Source organism: Lactuca virosa, chromosome 6, assembly GCF_052849685.1.
Source record: "Lactuca virosa cultivar CGN04683 chromosome 6, Lactuca_virosa_CGN04683_v6, whole genome shotgun sequence".
In the NCBI taxonomy this organism is placed as follows: Eukaryota; Viridiplantae; Streptophyta; class Magnoliopsida; order Asterales; family Asteraceae; genus Lactuca; species Lactuca virosa.
In genome coordinates, this window is record NC_136431.1 from 74,406,317 (window position 1) to 74,414,925 (window position 8,609).

Genomic DNA, 8,609 nt, shown 5'->3' on the forward strand with positions numbered 1-8,609 from the left:
ATTTTCTTATTACAGCATACTACTATTGCTTTACTAGCAACTTATCTTAAGAATGGAATTTTCTTATTACAACATGCTACTGTTTCTTTCCTAGCAACTTATCTTAAGAATGGAATTTTCTTATTACGGCATGTTACTGTTGCTTTCTTAGAAACTTATCTTAAGAATGTAATTTTCATATTATTCCAAGGATATTTCTCTTCTTTACCTTTAGGTTTCTAAATAGATTAAACCCTTAAAGGTTTTCATTATCTAGGATATCAATAAATTTTGGGTAAAAAGAGTCAAGTTTTGAAAATTTTGAACATGCGCGTCGGGTACACGATGTGCACCACACGCACCTACAACAATTCAGTATTAAAGTCGATTTTTGGCCTCATTCAACACTTTTCCAACATTCCTTTGGTCCCCGCCCCCCTCTTCTGTCTTGCCTGGGTCCCACCTGCACGATGTACGCATCGAGTGTCTACTCCCAAGTTTCGATTTCGGCATCTCTTTCGACTCCTCTACTTTCATGTATCCTTCTTACTTAATCCTATCTCCTATTTAAGCTAAATTTCATGTTTAGGTATTTTTGGAAGTTTTTATCAATTAATGGATTTTGGTTGAATTTTGTGATATGGATGAGTAATTTAGCTAGCTATACTACCAATTTTACTTCCTTGATACTTAATTTCGAGTTTATTTCATCCATTGATCTTCATTTTGAGCTTTTAGAATTTGAAATTTTTTCTAAACTTTTAGCTACATCCGTAAATTGGAAATGTGTTAAGCGGAATGAACTACCTATTTGTATCCTAAAATCTTATTCGAGCATCCCTATAAGTCTATTTGGTTGATTTTTGGGTGAAACAACAATTTTCTGAACTGTTGTTGGTCGTGTTCTTGCAGAACGTCGCGCAGAAGCAAGTGTGTTGCGTGCACTCGCATACAATGCACACTTTTGCGCGTGTGGTCCATTTCAACACCTTTTGTAGCATTTATCTTTTCTAACTCATCCCTAACTGTTTTTTTTTATATTTTTCATCAGATATGTCGAGACGAGGATGACAAGCTGCGGGTCAGTTACCTACTAAATGGCCATCACAACTATTCTTACAGTTCCCCGATTACCTTGCTAATCGAAGTTCCTTCGTCTCTTTCCTGATCGCTCTTACGTTCAAGAAGATTGTTGTTCCCCAGGATCTTTCCTGGTGAGTTGCAGACGAGTTTGGGTTGACGGCTCACATGGAGCCATTCCTTACTCGTGTCTTGCGGGATTATAATGCTCTTGAGCTTTTTCATTGCCATTGATAGAGGTGGGTTGTTGGGGTTCGGGAGGTGATTTACAAGGATCTCTGCTATGAGTTCTTTTTAACAGACCGCTTCGATAAGACATCAAAAGGGAGGGCTGATCGATTGGTATTTTCTTTCCGCCTGGGAGGGGTATCCTGCTCCTGTTGCCTGATTGAGCTGGGGAGATGTCTATGGATTTATACAGAGGAGGAGACTGTGAGTCTCATTTTTATGCTTATCTTGACACCTATATTACTGAGCCACCACAGGAGTACGACTACATATAGGTATAGGGTCACGCTAGGCGGACCTATGTTCTAGGACAACCAAGGAGAGTGTCTTCAGATCTCCTATTTATCGGTTGATCCACCGATTGGTCGCTTCTACTATTTGTCACCATGAGGAATGTGACAAGGTTCCTTCTGGCGACCTCTTCTATATGTGGTGCCTCACTGAGACTGAGGTTTGCCTCCATCTTCCTTTTGCTCTTGGTCTCTATTTATCTGGAATGGGTCTAGGTTCCATTTATTTCAACATGATTTGAGGAGGTCATTGGGTCGCTCGGTTGGCCCTATCTTATGAGATTGACACTAGCGGGATGGTTCCTATTCCTATTATAGACATGAGTACTACCGCTCTAGGGAAGATGTGGATATTGGTTCGGGGAGTTGGGCGGTAGTGGAGGATTCTGGACGATGATATTATGGAGCCGATCCAATAGGTGGAGCCGAAGCACATCCATGAGCCTACCTTTGAGAGCTGTCAGAGACCTAGGCATGGCAAGCCTGATTAGCAGGAGCAGACTCTACGAGATGTTATGTCGCGTTTGGATGCTATACAAGAGCAGCATTGCTGGATCATGGCTTTGATTGTTGGGGTGAGGCAACACCCTGGATTGGACCATCAACCTTTTCCTCAGGCAGGTCCTACTGTTCCACCTCCTGCTCAGCCAAAAGGTATCGGTCATGATGGTGCTGGTACTTCAGGCACACATCCTGGGGATGCTGGTGATGATAGCAAGGAGAGCACAGAGGATGAGGAGGGTGAGTATGAGAGCAGCGAGTAGGGATGATGCGTTTGCATTGTATATGTATATATAGTTTCTATTTTATCAATTACTGAGCCCAAACTTAGTTGATGTATTGGTTCATTCAAGACTAGACATATGTGACCAGGCTACGTTTAGTTATGACTCAACTTTTACACATTGAATTGGCCTAGATAACTTACTTACATATTTTGCATTTTGAATTTGTATATTTAATTGTTCTGGGTTAGCGATTATTATTGTTTTATACTTATAGACTATCAAATAGAGATTGGCCAAATGAGAAGTGTCGGAGGGTACAATCATATTAGCATATAGCCGTTCTAAAATCAAGCAACCCAAGCTAAAATTTAAACTAATCACCTCTCCCATAAGTCGTCTATCAGTAGGGTAATTAATAGTAATACTTTAATTTATAGGTTTGAGGGAAAACCTAGTCGGCGTATATGTTCTAAGCTATATTCGTAATTCCTAAAGAAATAGTAATTCGCTATAGAAAGTAGCACTGATACCATTCTGTCACACCTTCCTTGGCCGTTGGCATAAATGCCGAGTGGTGACGGTATTTACATAGATTACCCAAATCACAGTGCGCAAACCATAACTATCTTTTTGTAAACGAAATCTATTAGAATGAATTAAACCTATCTATCTTCAAGTTGTTTGTCCTTCCTTGCCTTGGTCCTTACTCCATCCTCGGAATACATGCGGTTTTGAAAACGTCAACTTGATGTTGGTGAATCCACAGGTTTTGAGATAAACATATAATAAACTCTTTTGAAAACATTTTAGTAATTTTTACGATGATTATGATCATTTTACTTTTATTCCTTGTTTCCTATGCTTTATTATATTATCTCTTTCAAAATTTCATTTTTATCTGGTAACTTAATCCTATCTTATTATATTTGTAGGATACTTTATCGCTCTTATCTTATTATCTTTTTACGATATTCTACTAATCCTAAATTATCATTTCTATAGGATACTTTACCAATCCTATCTTATTATCTTTTAGGATATTTTATCAATCTTATCTTACTATCTTTACAAGATACTTTACCAATCCTATTTTATTATCTTTTAATATTTTATCAGTCCTATCTTACTATCTTTCAAAGATACTTTATTAATCCTAACATATCTTATTTACAACTTGAAGGCGTCCCTCTAGGTAGTTGGATCTCTAAGGTGGTTGTAATGTATTACCATGAGCCTCCATAATCGATGTTGTTTGACTAATAATTTCCTTGCAAGACGCTCCATCTGACGTTGAATAGTGTATGAGTAATAAAGAAAGTTATCATGTCGGGATTGCAGCTAGCAATCACAGGTGGGAGTGTCAATCCCCGTATGGATCTATACATATCTTTCTAGCTCTCGCAAGACTAACGATTACTGGTTCGAGGTAGCCAAATTTAATCAGGCTAAGGATGAATAAGAACAGCTCACTAACACATTAACCTTAGGTAATTTTTATCTTTTATCTTTTCTTTCTTAGTAATTTCCTATAACTATCACAATATAAATCTTTTAATTTATATTTGATAAATAACACTTTTTGATCTCATAATTATCTTATATATATATATATATATATATATATATATATATATATATATATATGTGTGTGTGTGTGTGTGTGTGTGTGTGTATATATATATATATATATATAGTTCAAATAAAAACAGTAAATAATGTTAGAACGTAAAAACACTGTTTTTATATTATTATTCTGTAATGAATTTTGTATCTACAACTTTATGTCATTATTCAGCAATGAGTAATGAATAGTCACAGGTTAAAACTAAAACTAGAATTTACTACAAAAATACACATACATAAATTTATAATAGAATAAGAACATTCTAATGAATATATGAATAATCAAACGTTAATATTCATATTAGAATTATTTCCACAATACAAATATACAACATTCATTACAGAATAATAAAATAAACATAGTGTTTTTACGTTCTCACACTATTTACTGTTTTTATTTGAACTTACTTCTATTTATATATATATATATATATATATATATATATATATATTATTTCGCCATACATACATATACCCTAATTATGGTTAATTTGAAACAAGATATTTGGGGAGGGTAACAATTAGGTACATTGCAAATCCCTAAAGTTGATCAGCATTACTTCTAGGTACTATGTTATCCTAGGGAATTGGCCATCATAACATCTAGGTAATATCTCTTCCTACACTATCGGACATCATAACACTTAGGCATAATATCGTAGCTTACAACTAGGTATAGTATCTATGGCTACATTATCCTAAGGCTACATGCTTTATATTTTAAAACCACCTGAGTGACGGGTGTTATAATTTGGTACAGGTGAACATGGTATGGTCCCAATTTGATTTTCCCTAAACCGTATACCGTACCAATTATTAGTAGTACGAAAAAGTTTCTACCAGTACCGTACCAAGTATACTTTGTACCTGTTACAACTAGCATTTTTGCTAGGAAATTCTATTCTCATGCAATCATTCACCTAGTGTAATAACTTGTGCTCTAAGTGAATACTATACTCTATGCTCAATCAAAATCATCCATTTGAAATCAAAACTCACTCAAGAGGTTCAAGACCTAATTCAATACATCTCATATGTTCATCTATGAGTTGAAAACCCTAGACATCCCGGTTCAAGTTCACTATGGACTAGGATTCTCTTATTGGGCCTAATGGACCAATAAACCTTCAACTTGAACTATTTTGGGCCTAAAAACCCTAATTGGGTTCTAAATGGACCCACATTCATAAAACTTAACATATTGGGCTTTGTGGACCTAAAAATAATTTATGTTATCCCTATTGGGCCAAGTTGGGCCATAAACTCCATTTCCTTGACTCTAATGGGCCGTGAACCATCTTAACGGCCCAATGGGCCGAAAAATATTTATTGTGGGCCTCATAAACTCGAACTAAGACAAGAAAGGGGCCCAAACCCTCTCATTTCCTTTCTTCTTACCCATTCTCGGTCCAAACAATAATAATAATAATAATAAAAGAGAGATAATAAGGGGATGGAAGCCTTGACACCTCAATGTTGCATTGTGGTAATCCATGCACAAAACACCACCATACAACAATGTAAATCACATACTTCTAGGCAAGACTCTCTCACTTCCTCCTATCATTCTTAAATTCGGCCATAGAGCCAAAAATCACCAGCACACACTCATTTTACTTACAATTCTCTTAAGGAAAGCTCACAAGAACACTCCTACACTCTCCTCTAAATTTTCGAGAATTAGAGTATACTTCAAGAAATTTTTCTTCAAGATCATCAACTTTGGTAAGTTCTCACTTAGATCTATGATTTAACTTCTTGATCTCTTCAAATATCTCCTCTTACATCCATATATTTGTGGATCAAGTTCTTAGAACCATCTAAGTTCAAGATCTACTCAAGAAAGCTTGCTAGGATCAAAAATCTTCTTCCACTTCTTCACCAAAACCGATCCATCACCCCAAGGTGAGTTCATACCCCCTATTTTTGATTTTTACATTGTTTTAGGGGAGAATACAAGTTGTGTTGTGTAGATCTATGTGTGTATGAATGAATATTTGTGTTTTTCATGATTTATTTGGTGGTTATGTGCTAATTACTTCATAAATATAAAAATATGTTAAGAATATTAAGTTTATCACTTGGATCTACATGAAAACCTTGAGAAAAATATGTGTTATCACATATAATACATGTAAACTAGTAGATCTGGGATTTATACACTTAATTTAGTAAAAATGAGTGTTGTGTTCCAAGATCTATAAACTAAACTCAAAAATCAGCCTTTCACAGGAAAGTTTTGGCACAATCTCGAACTGTTTTGACCACCTAAATGATAATATTTTTCAAAACTGTTTTACATGCAAAAAGTTCAGGTTTATACCTTTAAAATGACTACTCTCACGTTTTCATACGATTTTTCTATAATTTTTGGCGAATTTTACAAAACTGCCTATCAGATTTGAAATAATTTCGGACCAGCCTGTGAAGGTGAGCAATTTCACACTTATAATAAGTATTTGGGCTATTATTATGAGTTATGCCTAACTTATCTTTAGTATAACTTATGTTTTAATATAGTAGTGTTATTAGGACCTTATAATAAGTATTTGGGCTATTATTATGAGTTATATAAGTGTCGTTATAATATCTTTTTAACCACTCGTGGTACGGGGAATCTGGTTTAAAGGGTCGCATAGGGTTGTTGGATTTCAGAAGTGCTATATGCCAAAATGGTCCTGCCCACCGGTGTTTTATGTCTGGCCCCTTTCTGTATATAGTGGTTGAGAAATATTGTTTCGTGCTTATATAATACTAATAATAGCAAGACTATTAATTAGTCTCGGTGAATATTAGACTAAACTTTAACGATAATAATGCTAGGTTTCGTCAAAGGAAAATAGAATCGTTAAAAGCGAAGCGCTCCCGAGTTTGGAATCATCACTTTAACAAGTGAGTGGATAGTTACTTTCATCTTACACATAGATATGAAGTATTTTATATAAATTACGTGCTATGTGTGCATATTATCTGTATACTTGTTATCTATACTGGATGAACGATTTTATACATGTTTTAAATAATTTAAAATGTATATGTATTTTATATCTACGAATATGTTGGGTAAAACATGGGTAGATGAATGATGAGAGATGAAAGATGATATGAGTGAACATCGGCAGCTATAGACTTAGTGCCTAACAAATAACATCGGCAACTATGGATTTAGTGCCTATTGAATAAACGATGGTAGCTCTGGACTTAGTACCAGTTAGATAAACGTTGGTAGCTATAGACTTAGTACCTGTTAGATAAACGTTGGTAGCTATGGACTTAGTACCTGTTAGATAAACGTTGGTAGCTATGGACTTAGTACCTGTTAGATAAACGTTGGTAGCTATGGACTTAGTACCTGTTAGATAAACGTTGGTAGCTATGGACTTAGTACCTGTTAGATAAACGTTGGTAGCTATGGACTTAGTACCTGTTAGATAAACGTTGGTAGCTATGGACTTAGTACTTGTTAGATAAACGTTGGTAGCTATGGACTTGGTACCTATTAGATAAACACTGGTAGCTATGGATTTAGTACCCGATGAATGAACTTTAGCAGCTATGTAATTAGTGCTTTACGAACGAGCATTGACAGCTATGGACTTAGTGCCTGTCATATAAACCCTGGAAGTAATGGACTTCGAAAAGAACGAATGCAGGATAGATGATTCTTAGGGTAGATCCTTAAGAGTAAGGAAGATAATGGGGATGGGTAATTGGGTTGATTGTTTGATGTTTAAACATAATAATTAAATTATTGTGGGTTGAAACCCCTATGTACTCACCAGGTTCCCAACCTGACCCACTCAAGCTTATTTGTATCACAGTTGTCGATATGAAGTTACATTACACTGAGAGATTAAAGAGATGTAGATCACTAGTGTAAATGAATGTAAGTTTTGTTTATGCTTATGTTTCTGTATTGACAATGACATCCCAAATGTTTTAAAATGAACAAAAATACATTTCTTCGGAAATGTTTTGAAAACGTATTAATCATGTTTTACTGGGAACAAATTCCGCAACATTTTTATTAAAAATGTACTCTGATTTTTATAAAGCATAAACAAAATTGGTCTTTTCTGGCCGTGAAAATGGGGATGTCACAATATATTTGTGGATCATGTTCTTCGAACCATCTAAGTTCAAGATCTACTCAAGAAAGCTTGCTAGGATCAAAAATCTTCTTCCACTTCTTCACCAAAACTGATCCATCACCCCAAGGTGAGTTCATACCCCCTATTTTCGATTTTTACTTTGTTTTGGGGGAGAATACAAGTTGTGTTGTGTAGATCTATGTGTGTATGAATGAATATGTGTGTTTTTCATGATTTATTTGGTGGTTATGTGCTAATTACTTCATAAATTTAAAAATATGTTAAGAATATTAAGTTTATCACTTGGATCTACATGAAAACCTTGAGAAAAATATGTGTTATCACATATAATACATATAAACTAGTAGATCTGGGATTTATACACTTAATTTAGTAAAAATGAGTGTTGTGTTCCAAGATCTATAAACTAAACTCAAAAATCAGCCTTTCACAGGAAAGTTTTGGCACAATCTCGAACTGTTTTGACCACCTAAATGATAATATTTTTCAAAACTGTTTTACATGCAAAAAGTTCAGGTTTATACCTTTAAAATGACTACTCTCACATTTTCATACGATTTTTCTACAAT